This window comes from Gossypium arboreum, chromosome 3 (assembly GCF_025698485.1).
Source record: "Gossypium arboreum isolate Shixiya-1 chromosome 3, ASM2569848v2, whole genome shotgun sequence".
Classification (NCBI taxonomy): Eukaryota; Viridiplantae; Streptophyta; class Magnoliopsida; order Malvales; family Malvaceae; genus Gossypium; species Gossypium arboreum.
The window spans coordinates 122,894,503-122,905,728 of NC_069072.1; positions in this window are offsets into that span (position 1 = coordinate 122,894,503).

Consider the following 11,226-nt stretch of genomic DNA (forward strand, 5'->3'; position numbering starts at 1 on the left):
ATTTATCATTTTAATACATCAAACTTACTAAGCTTCATTGAGCTTACTAGTATTAATATTTGATTTTGTAGATACTTGGAAGGTTAGATGATCGGATCAACACTTAAGTTACACTATCTAACTTAATTTGGTAGTTTTTGAAACATTTATTTCAGATTATATGACATGTAATAATAGGTTTGAATGTTAATATTCATATTTTGGATATGTAAAGAGTTAAGTATGAACTTGGTTGTGTAAGTTGTTTGGATGAAAACTTTTTGTTACTTTAAGTATGAACTTGGTTGTGTAAGTTGTTTGGATGAAAACTTTTTGTTACTTTTGATATCTTAAAAATATGTATTAAGTGGCTATGTGATGCATGTTAAGATGACCAAATTAGTATGCAATGAATTGATTATAGTATAGCTAAGATATGGTATTAAATCTAGAATGGTATGGTGGGAAAAAAGTTAGTTGATGAATGGTTAAGAATACTCATGTTTAAGTATGTTTCATGTATATGTTTGAGGTGCCTATATGGCATATTGGTTATATGGATTATTAGCTTATTGTATGGGTAATTTTATGTAGGTTTTAATCATGTTTTGAAGCCTTGGTCATGTATGCACATGTACTTAGGCTTATGCTTGTGAAGGGTGAAAGGAATGACTTGATTTTGGCCATTTTCTTGTCCACACGACCTAAGACACGGGCGTGTGTCTTAACCGTGTGTGACACATGGCCATGTGAAACGACTGTGTGTCCCTTGTAGGTTTTGAAAGGTTGCAAGTCAGGCAGTACACGGCCTGGCACACGAGCATTTGGCTTGGCTGTGTGACCCCAGTCAGAGAGTTACATGAGCACTAACACGGTCTGAGATACGACTGTGTGTCTCAACCGTGTGAGTCACACGCCTAGCCACACGGCCGTATGACCACTATAGTCCAAATTTTTTAACTTTTTCCTAAACTTTTCTAATGTTTTTGATTTAGTCCTAGACTGTTTCTATTGTATTCTTAGGGCCTCGAGGGCTCGATTAAGGGATGTTATGAATCTATTTGAATAGAATTAAGTTATGCTTGTATAAACATATGAATTGAATGATTTATTTTTTGTTTGTTTGGTAATACTTTGTAACCCTATTTCAGCGATGGATACAGGTTAAGGGGTGTTACAGACAAGATATTGAAACATTATGCAATGACCAATTCAAAGAAAGTAACTCAAAATTTTGTATCGAGATTTCATCTTTCTTTGGAGGACTGTCCTAAAACAACGGAAGAAAGATAAAACATGAGAAAGGTTCATTATGCTTTTGCAATAGGAAGTCTCATATATGCTATGTTATGCACACATCCAGTTTAGCAGTAGGGTTGGTGAGTCGATATTATATAAATCAAGGTCCAAGACACTAGCAAGTGGTTAAGCATATACTCAAATATTTACGAAGAATGAGAGATTATATGTTTTTGTATTTCGGAGGAGATCTTAATTCTGTTGGATATACTGATTACGACTTCAAAATATGTCGAGATTCGAGAAAATCGATATTAGATTATATTTTTGTCTTAAATGACAGGTTCATAGCGTGAATAAGTGTCAAGTAGGGTTACATTATTAACTTCACTATGAAGTGTCGAATATAAGATATGGAAAAAAACTAAGGCACTATAGCAATACAGATATAATTAAACCCCCAAAGAAACCACATGAGAACAAAACACATTGATAAAAAGTATCATAAAGGAGGCTGTGGTAGAGAAAATCGTGGATGAAGTCAAAAGTCGTATTAGAGGATAGCCTTTCAGACTCGTGTACTAAAACTCTACTAGTTAGAGGGTTTTGAGAAATACGTAAAGAGCATGTGAATACGGAATATAACTCATCTACTTTACAAGGGCAAGTTGGAGATTGTTTGATCTGGTGCCCTAAGTGTAGTATATTCGTTTGTACACTTATAATTTTTTGAACATATTGGTTAATAAAATTATTCATGAATTACATTAATATTCTTTGCATATTGTCTTTACGGGGTTTTTAGAAGTAAAGCGAAATAGAAACAAATATTAAATCACTAGTTATCTAATGTTTAACTAATACTAAGCGATATTACATGGTCAGATCATAATACATAAATACAACTTATATTAATAGACGAACTTAAACATGCCCTTAGTCTAATCGAAAATGAGAAAATCGATTTAAAGACTAATATGTTGTCTATCAAGTCTAATTAGGGAGATATTTTGTCTTGGGCATCGAAGCAATGACTCCCACAAGATAGCAACATAGATGTGACTAGATAGACTAACAATACATCGGACTAGACCCAAGCAGAATAGATCCTGAATATGTTTATGAATTAATTCACTTGTGACACTTATAATGTGACATACCTTAATCCTGAATGGATGATGTGGATGATGGCTATGTATGCATGACTTGTATACTTTGATGTAAGTAAAAGCCCAAGTTTTAATAGATAAGGAATTGACAATTGGTGCATTGGGTTTACGACTTCTACAATATGTAACATCATTCACAATAGCGGAATTCATGGCCCAAGATATGGGTAAATGATGTTCTCTCATTGGAATTACATGGTAGATTAAAACTAAAAGTGGCCACGGGTTGTGTTTTTTTTTTATGAATGATTTAATTGCTATTTGATAGTAATTGAATTTTCATGAAGGAAAATGCAATGGTTACCACGAGATAAAATAGGATCATATTGGGAGAGTGAATTTATCCCAAAGAGATTAAAGATATCCTATGAAGGTAACAAACTTATGACAAGGTTATTAGACGAGCATTGATTGAGTTGCTTTCATAATGGTATGTGATTAGGGAGAGCTCAGTTACTATACTATAGTGGAATGAATTCATGACTAAATAAGTTTATAATTAATAGGCGAACGTTGGAACTTAATTATAAATCATTTGAGCCAAACTTACATATGTTCAATCGGTCCCCCCGCTAGCTCATTGAAATTGGAAATGAATTGCATGTGGAATCAAATAAACATAAATGGATAAAAATGGTAAATTGAGAGAAATGGGAAACATTTAGAAATGAATGTGGTTTTCTCACTAAGTATGGAAATTAACTGAGAATTAATTTATGATTTTTTGAATTATTAATTAATCAATTAATTAAAGTTTGAAAATGAGATTAAATTAATTAGTCATAGTGAATCCGTTGAATGTAGAAAAATTAAATATATTTTCTCAGATTTTTTTGCAGTACAGTTGCCATGATTTTAACGGAATTAGAATCGGGTTGAGAAAATGATTTAATTGGGAAATGAATTAATTAATTTAAATTAATGTAAAAATTTTATTTTGAAAAATAGAAAAACATGTATTGTGTTGGATTGAATTATTAAGTGTTCAGTTAAAAAGTTTAGGAAAAACTTATAATTGAACCCAATAAGGGAAAGACCCAAAAGCCGTTTTATATTAATTACAAGGAACGACAAACCCTAGTATATTTAACTAGGGTTGCTGCCCCTCTCTCTCCTAGTTCAACTAGGAAGTTGTTTTTTCTATTTAAATATACTTCTACTAATTCAACAAGAGTTTCACTTCTTCCCCCTATAAATAGATTGTAACACTCTGAATTTTGGGCCTAGAAGTAATAGGCCTTGAGTTTGGGATTGGTTAGAAGGCGGCTTTAATAACTTAAATGTGTTTAAATATTTTATAATTGCATGTTTAGTTTAATTGTTAAGTGATTTAGGAAGGGTTGGTAGTGTGGAAAAAGTTCTGGGTTCGATCCAGGGCTTTAGCAAAATTTTGCATTTTTTTTAAAAATACCCTGAGCATTAGGTGGAAGGCTTATTAATAAGACCTGGTAAAATTTAACACAAGGTAATGCTTGGCTTAGTGGCAAAAGGCGTTGGTAGCAAGCAGGAAGTCCAGGGTTCAAGTCCTGGCCTTGGCGAAAATTTTTATTGCGCATATAATTAGTAGGGAAGCTAGCATTTAGGCCTTATAAATATGTTTGGTGGAAATATGGCATAAGAGTGCCTAGGGGGGCAGTGGCGAGAAGCATGCTATGGATTTGAGAGGTTGCAATTTCGAATCCCAGGCTTGGCAAAGTTTTAAATTTTTATTTTTTAAGGAATCTGAGACTTAGGTATATACGCCTTATAGTTAATTGTGATCGAATCGTAGCACAAGATAGGTGGCGGTGTAGTGGCCAGTGGCGTGTTGGGAAGTTGGAGGGTTGGAGTTTGAGTGGTTTCATACGCAAAAGGGAGGTCAATTTTACTGTGCAACGCAAGGAAGGATTACTATTTTTTGGAAGCAATTTGAATGCAATTGTTGGCTAAAATCAAGGTTACGGTGGAGATAAGGATAAAGATTAAGTGTGGATATGATGGTGATAAAATTGAAAAAATTAAAGGGAATTTAACTTGACGAGTTTAAGTCGATTGGGGAGTGTAGGTTTGTATTTTTTTTTGTATATATACGTGTGTCGTATGGGCAAGTAAGGGCATTTGTTGTTTTTGGGTGCTTCAGTCGCATATTCTTGGGGGAAATTTCTTCCAACCTCTTGACTCGTTTGTTTTGTTTTTTTTTTTTGCAAATACCTGAGTAATCTCAAACCCTTCATCTCCTCTTTTCTTTAAGCCAAACTCTTGATCTTTTCTTCCCTATTTTAATCAAATCAACCTCTTCCCTCTTTAACTTAGTCGATTGCTTCTTTTTCATTTAAGAGCCGATTTATACACTTTGGGGGTTGATTTTTTGTTGGCAAGCGATCTCGCGATTGGTAAGTGAATTAGATCTTCTTCGGCTTTTGTTAAATATTTATAAGTTCTTTCGTTTTTACACTCTTAAAAGCCGATTTTTCTTTATCCTTTCTAATACCATTACTTTTGTTAACCTATGGTTTCTTTCTCTTTCTCCCTCTCATTCAAGAGTGTGATCGCTGGTTAAGTATTAGTTAATGGAAAAAGGGGGTTTTAGCAGAGAGGTTGGGATAGAGGCTCTCAAGTTTAAGCGACGTAAGGTGTCAGCCGTTAGGGACTTTCCGCCTGGATGTGGAAGGGGGACTACGTTAGATTTCGAGTTACATAGGCAGATCGTAGCCGATCAATCTAGTCAAGGCAAGTATAGGTTGTTCTTCGATAAGTAGTGGATTTATTTTGAATTAATGGGATGTGACTAATGGAGTATAATGTTGTATATAGGTTCGGGCGATTATGAATACTTAGTACTCCAGGTTATAAGGTGTGTACTTCTACCCTATGATAGCTTGATATAAAGCCGAAGGTGTGTACTTCTACCCTATGATATCTTGATATAAAGCAGAAGGTGTGTACATACACTACACACACGTTAGATTGACAAATCCCGAAATGCCGAAAAGCCGAAAGTTTAGCTACGATAGTCTTGCGAGTGCACCAAAACTCGTAAGGGGGAAATCGATACAGAGGCTCCATAAGCGATCTCATGGATCTGGGCCGTACTTAGGCCATCTGGGCCGGAATAGGCTAAATGGGCCCGACGGGCCGTGGGCCCAACATAAGCGAATTTGTTGATTTGATAATAAGTGATGAACTAGTCATGTTGGTTACATGGCTTAGAATAGATTCAGGTCGGATGAGCCATATGAACGTGATTTGGGCCTAATAGGCCATATGAATGAGATTGGGCCTAGTGGGCCATATGCATGTATGTAGACTTGTTTGGGCTTTGTAAGGGGTTTTGGGCCTAGTATCTGATAACTGCTTAAATACACATAAAACTTAATTAATTAATTGTGACTGTGGATAAGTCATAGGGTTAAAGTGTGGCAATGGGTATATGCATATCTAGGATTGGATCTAGGGAGAGCTTGGTACTTAAGTGGTCTTAATGACTCACCTTTTCGCTGGAATCCTACTTGACGCATAGTATCTGTTCACTTTAGCTAACGGGGACTTGTTAACGGGCTGAGATAGGTAATAAACCCATAATAAAAAGAAATTACTGAAATGCCCCTAAGGGCGAAAAATGACTAAAATACCCCTACGTGTTGAATGTAAGATTTATGGATGTTACATGTATACTTACTGCATTCACATGATATTCTGTTTAGGTTGCATATGGGTTGGGAATTATGGAACGGAGGAAGTATATGAGGATCGCATGGTTGCTTGACGACCGTGGATCCACCGATGGCTATTAAGCCCAATATTTGATTAGCTGCTTACTACAATGAAGGTAGTACTGCAACTGGGCTACCATTGATGTGTATCGGATGGGTAGGTTGATATTTATATCCCCACATGATGTGTACCGGGGGACGGAGTTGGTGTGTAGCAGTTGGACTTATTGGGGTGGGGTGTACAGCATTGCATGTATGATATTATTGTGATGTGGGCTTCGGCCCAACTGAGGCTAATATGGGCTAAGGCCCAAAGGCCACCGTTATTAAATTGGGCTCGGGCCCAAAATGACTGATGATTGGTTTATACTCATTGAGGGTTGTACACACTGAGTTTTCGAAACTCACCCCCTCCTTTTAAATTTTTCAGGTGATCCTCAGTAGGCGGTTCGACGGATGGAGGGACTTGGAGGTGGCCATCTAGCAAAAAGTTTAGACTTAGTCTTTTATGTAATTTTTAATATTTCGATTTTAAATTTTTTTTATTTGGGGTATAATAAGGCCTTTCCTCTAGTTATTATTTCTAATTAGGATTATTATTATTTTTATGTTTTATATTTGTTAGAAGTAGAACCTGGTTTTTCCTAAACCATAACTGTTTTTTTAAATACTACGTTTCCGCAACTTAATTTTTAAATGACAAGTTTTCATAGATCATCTGTTTTAAATAAAGCTTCCGTAATTGAAAAGAGATTTTACAAAGTAATTATTATCATACAAGAAGGAATAGTTTTTTTTTAAATACACCTCGCTTTGAAGCAACAAATACAAGCTGGGATTTTACTCAAGGTTTTTATTTTAAAGAAGGGTTTTCAATGAAAACAAGGTTTTCAAAAAACACTTCAATGTGACACATCAGGTTCGGCCATAACATCTAGGCCGGGTTTGGGGTGTTACATAGATGGAACCAGTAAGGCTAAATACACAATAATTTTACTCAACTTTAAGATATTGTTATTCTACTCGAAAATAGTGAGAATTTATTTTGTAAGTATAAATTATATTTTTTGGAATAAAAATTCTACCGATTTCTATTGAGAGAGATTTATGCTTTCCCGTTGAAAGTAAAGTAAATAATTTATGGTTTTATATTTGATTCGTATTCGTTCATGCCCACACTCAGAGTAGTTTGTGGTAGATAATAGCGGAGAAGGTCGTTCGGTTGAAAGTCAGGAATGACGAAGATCCGTTTAGTTGAAGACTCATGTTCGATTTTGGGAAAAGTTTATTGTTATAAATATCACAAATTGATTTGGTTTTCAAATTTTTAATTTTTTACTGTGTAAGAAAATCATTTTCGAATTGGATTTTTTTCCAACAATTTTGATTTGAGAGAGTCAGCAATAGTGTGATCGACATACGATACCTCCTATAAGTGTCTCTCATGTGTGGGAGCAAGACCCTCGTAAGCCTTCCCCATGTGTGGGAGTAGGACTCCTGTAAGCCTCCCCATGTGTGGGAGCAAGACCCCTTGTAAGCCTTCCTCCATGTGTAGGAACAGGACATTTGTTACTTTCCACATAGTTTCGACGTGCATGAGCCAACAATAGTGTTAATGGCATAAGGTACTTGTAAGCCTCCCCCCATATGTGGGAGCAGGATTCCCATAAGCCTTCCTCCAAGTACAGTAGTAGCGATTGGCCTCCAAATTGGGTTAATGCAAAAATTTTATAACAATGAGCATGTACACTCAACACTTATTTAATTTTTACTTGTTAAAAGCTGAAGCCAAAAGTTATATTCACTACAATTATTTATAACGACAGATAGTCCTCCAGCCCATATTTCAATAGATAGTTTGCTCATTTTACATTTTACATTGCCAACGATCGCACATTTTTCATTTTATATCACCAAGGAATAATTCACACAGTTTACATTTTATATCGCTAGTAAACAATTAACATACCTCTTTTATTTTACATTTCCAGTAGTCGCATCTATTGGATAACTCCATATCGTTTAATCGACAACTACATGACTTGAGTATACATTATACATTCTTAGATTCTCAATCCAATAGACCTACCACCAGCGGAAGCAACTTGGAAATGGTCTTAAGGCAAGCTATTTTATAACCTACCTATCGATTGGGGGGGATTATTGTTATACCCTTACCTCGATTGGGGCAAATGACAGCACAAGAACCAACTAAATATATAACAGCCCTATACCTGGTTCGACCCAAGGAACTTGATATATGAATATTGGTTTGTCATTTTCATAATGGATCAGAGTTATTACTCTTAATCCAATCACTTAGAAACCTATTGGCTTAGCCGCTGCCAATAGTCTCCTCGAGGTAACTGTTCTTTCCAAAGTTTGTCTCTTTTATTACACAATTTACAGCTTTGCTATTTCCTCTTCTTTTTCTTCTTCTTTTCATACTTTAGATCGCTCTTTATTCACTAATTCTTAAAATCATTTTGCTACCTTTTTATATTCTTTAAAGTACTTATGCTATTTTTCATGGTCAATTCTATTCTTATCTTCTATAATCTATTTTGAATTTTTTTTTATATTCAATTTTTCCTCTTATTAATAATACCCATTACAGATTATTTCTTGGTTTTCTCAACAATTCTGAACAATCCTTTATTCCATATCTTTTAGAGTCATACTTAAAGCATCTTTCAGAAAATATCCAATATTCACCTCAATGATATTTTCTTTTTCTCATTTATCACAAGGTTGAATAGTTCTTTTCCTTAAACCTCCTATTTTATCTTGCTCTTTATATTCGTATACAAATACAAATTTTCAAGCTTCTTTACCTTTCTTAGTTGATCGTGATAGAATTGAACTTGTCATCACTCTTTTACTTAATTCTTTCATCTTATTCTCATATTAATATTGATTTTTTACTTAACTAAGGTCTTTATTTCTTTTTATACTTCTTTCTTGAAAAAAATTCATTTTCTGATCTTCAAAATTGGAAAATATTACTATTGTATTCCACTACTCATATTTCTATTGTCTCTTCTATTTCCAAAAGACTAACATTATATTAATATACCAAATTTTTCATTCAAAAGCTCTGACTTTCTAAGTTCTCATTCTGTACATGTACAATTATATATATACTCATTTTCCTTCACATTCACTAGTCCCTAACTTTTACTTTGTCTTTACTTTTAACCACTTAAATCCATTTCTGCGTTTTCTTCCATATCTGGTTTTGTATCTTCCCCTAGAAAATTCTCTATATTAAGTTATAAATTCTCTTCAAATTCATCTTCTACAATCCAATTTGGAAATTCCTTAGGATCTTCTTCCTCTTCCATCTTTTTAACGAGTATTGAATCTATAACTTCTCTTGGTAATTTCCTAACAACTAATTTTTCCATCCATAGCATGTCAAAGACATTTTGCTTCCCAGTCAACTTTTGTGAACCTACACTTTGTCTCGGTATTTTCCTTGCTCCATCAGAGATTATAAACTTCACGTAGTATATAACTATATTCCAATAAGTTCGTGGTACCAATGTCTTCCAAAGTTGGTCTAAAATCATTTGATGCTCTTGTTCTATTAATGTCTCTCTAAGGGTTAAGTATTGCACTTTATTGTTTCTAATCAGTTCATGACCCTTCCATAACACCTCTTGCATCTTTCGATTTACAGTAATAAGGTGTTGAACAATGTTTTCTTTTGGTTTCATTCTATAATCTTGCACTTCTCTCATCATCCTATCAACTATCTCCTTCTGTGCTGAAGTTGTTATATCATCAGACAATATCAGATTTATTGTCATTTCTTCCAATATCTATGACAGAAAATAAGTTTTTATCAAATTTTAGTATTTATCTATTTCCCTCTTGAGTCATTACTAACTAATTCAAAATCATTTCCTTATCAGTAACAATTCAGATTTTCAAACTTATCAATACTTTTAATATTGATATCATATCTTATCACATCAATATATCCTAAATGTAACACCCCTATTCCTAGTTCAACCCAAGGAACCTGATATAGGAATATTACATTTGGTGCCAAAGTGATTTTGGCTAATCACTAATATATTTGAACATTAAAAAAAGTAAATTTTTATAACTTATATTTTAGTCCCTACTACTTGAAACACACTCGATCTTCCTAAGTACATGCCATTCAATTCAAAATTTTGAAACATACTCTATTGGCACTTAGAGATGTGATGAGATGGTTACTCACAACCTCAATTACAACTCTTCAAGATCATTGTACCTAATCTGCGCACGGAAAACAAAACCGTACATTGAGTAAAACTTAGTGGTATTTCTATAATCCAAATATTTAAAAACAATATAATATAATATGCACATTTTAATTATAAGCACAATTGAATATTAAAACCACCTTTATTCATACAATAACATTAGTTATTCAATTATTCAATTCATAAATACATCATTCATATTATACTCAATTCTCATCATTTGCTATATAATAGCTTTTCACAATATGATACACATATCATTTAAACAAGAATATTGTTCATTCCATATCGAATTCATGAATACACAATTCATGTGTCTCAATCTATATTTCAATTCTCTGTCTCATTTTCATTCCACTTACAATATCATCCGATATCAATTATAGTGCCATTTCATTTAATTACCCCTGTTAACACAACTCGGACTCGGATGGATACACGGATCCAACCAAAACACACCAGTTTGGCACCTAGTGCCTCATCGGATAATTCGAAGTAATAATTTGACACCCAGTGTCTCATTGGTTAAATCGAAGTAAATTGGGACCCAGTGATTCATCGAATTAATCCAAAGTAGTAAATATACACCTAGTGTCTCATAGACTCAAAGTTGAAAAAATCCCTAAACTCTTCCAATCCTATGGCATGCCATCTATATCCGACTCAGTCTGATACAGTTAATGGGGTTTAATTTCACAATTCAAAAACAATCAATATCCAATTTCAATTTTTCATATAATCACGTATACATATAAATTCAATTCAATATCAAAATACCAAATACTCACCTCAATCACTTATCATAAACATTTAATCAAAATACAACAATTAATAACTAAGTTCGGATTATAGAAATGCAAACCATAAATTCCTAGCCATTCAATGTCG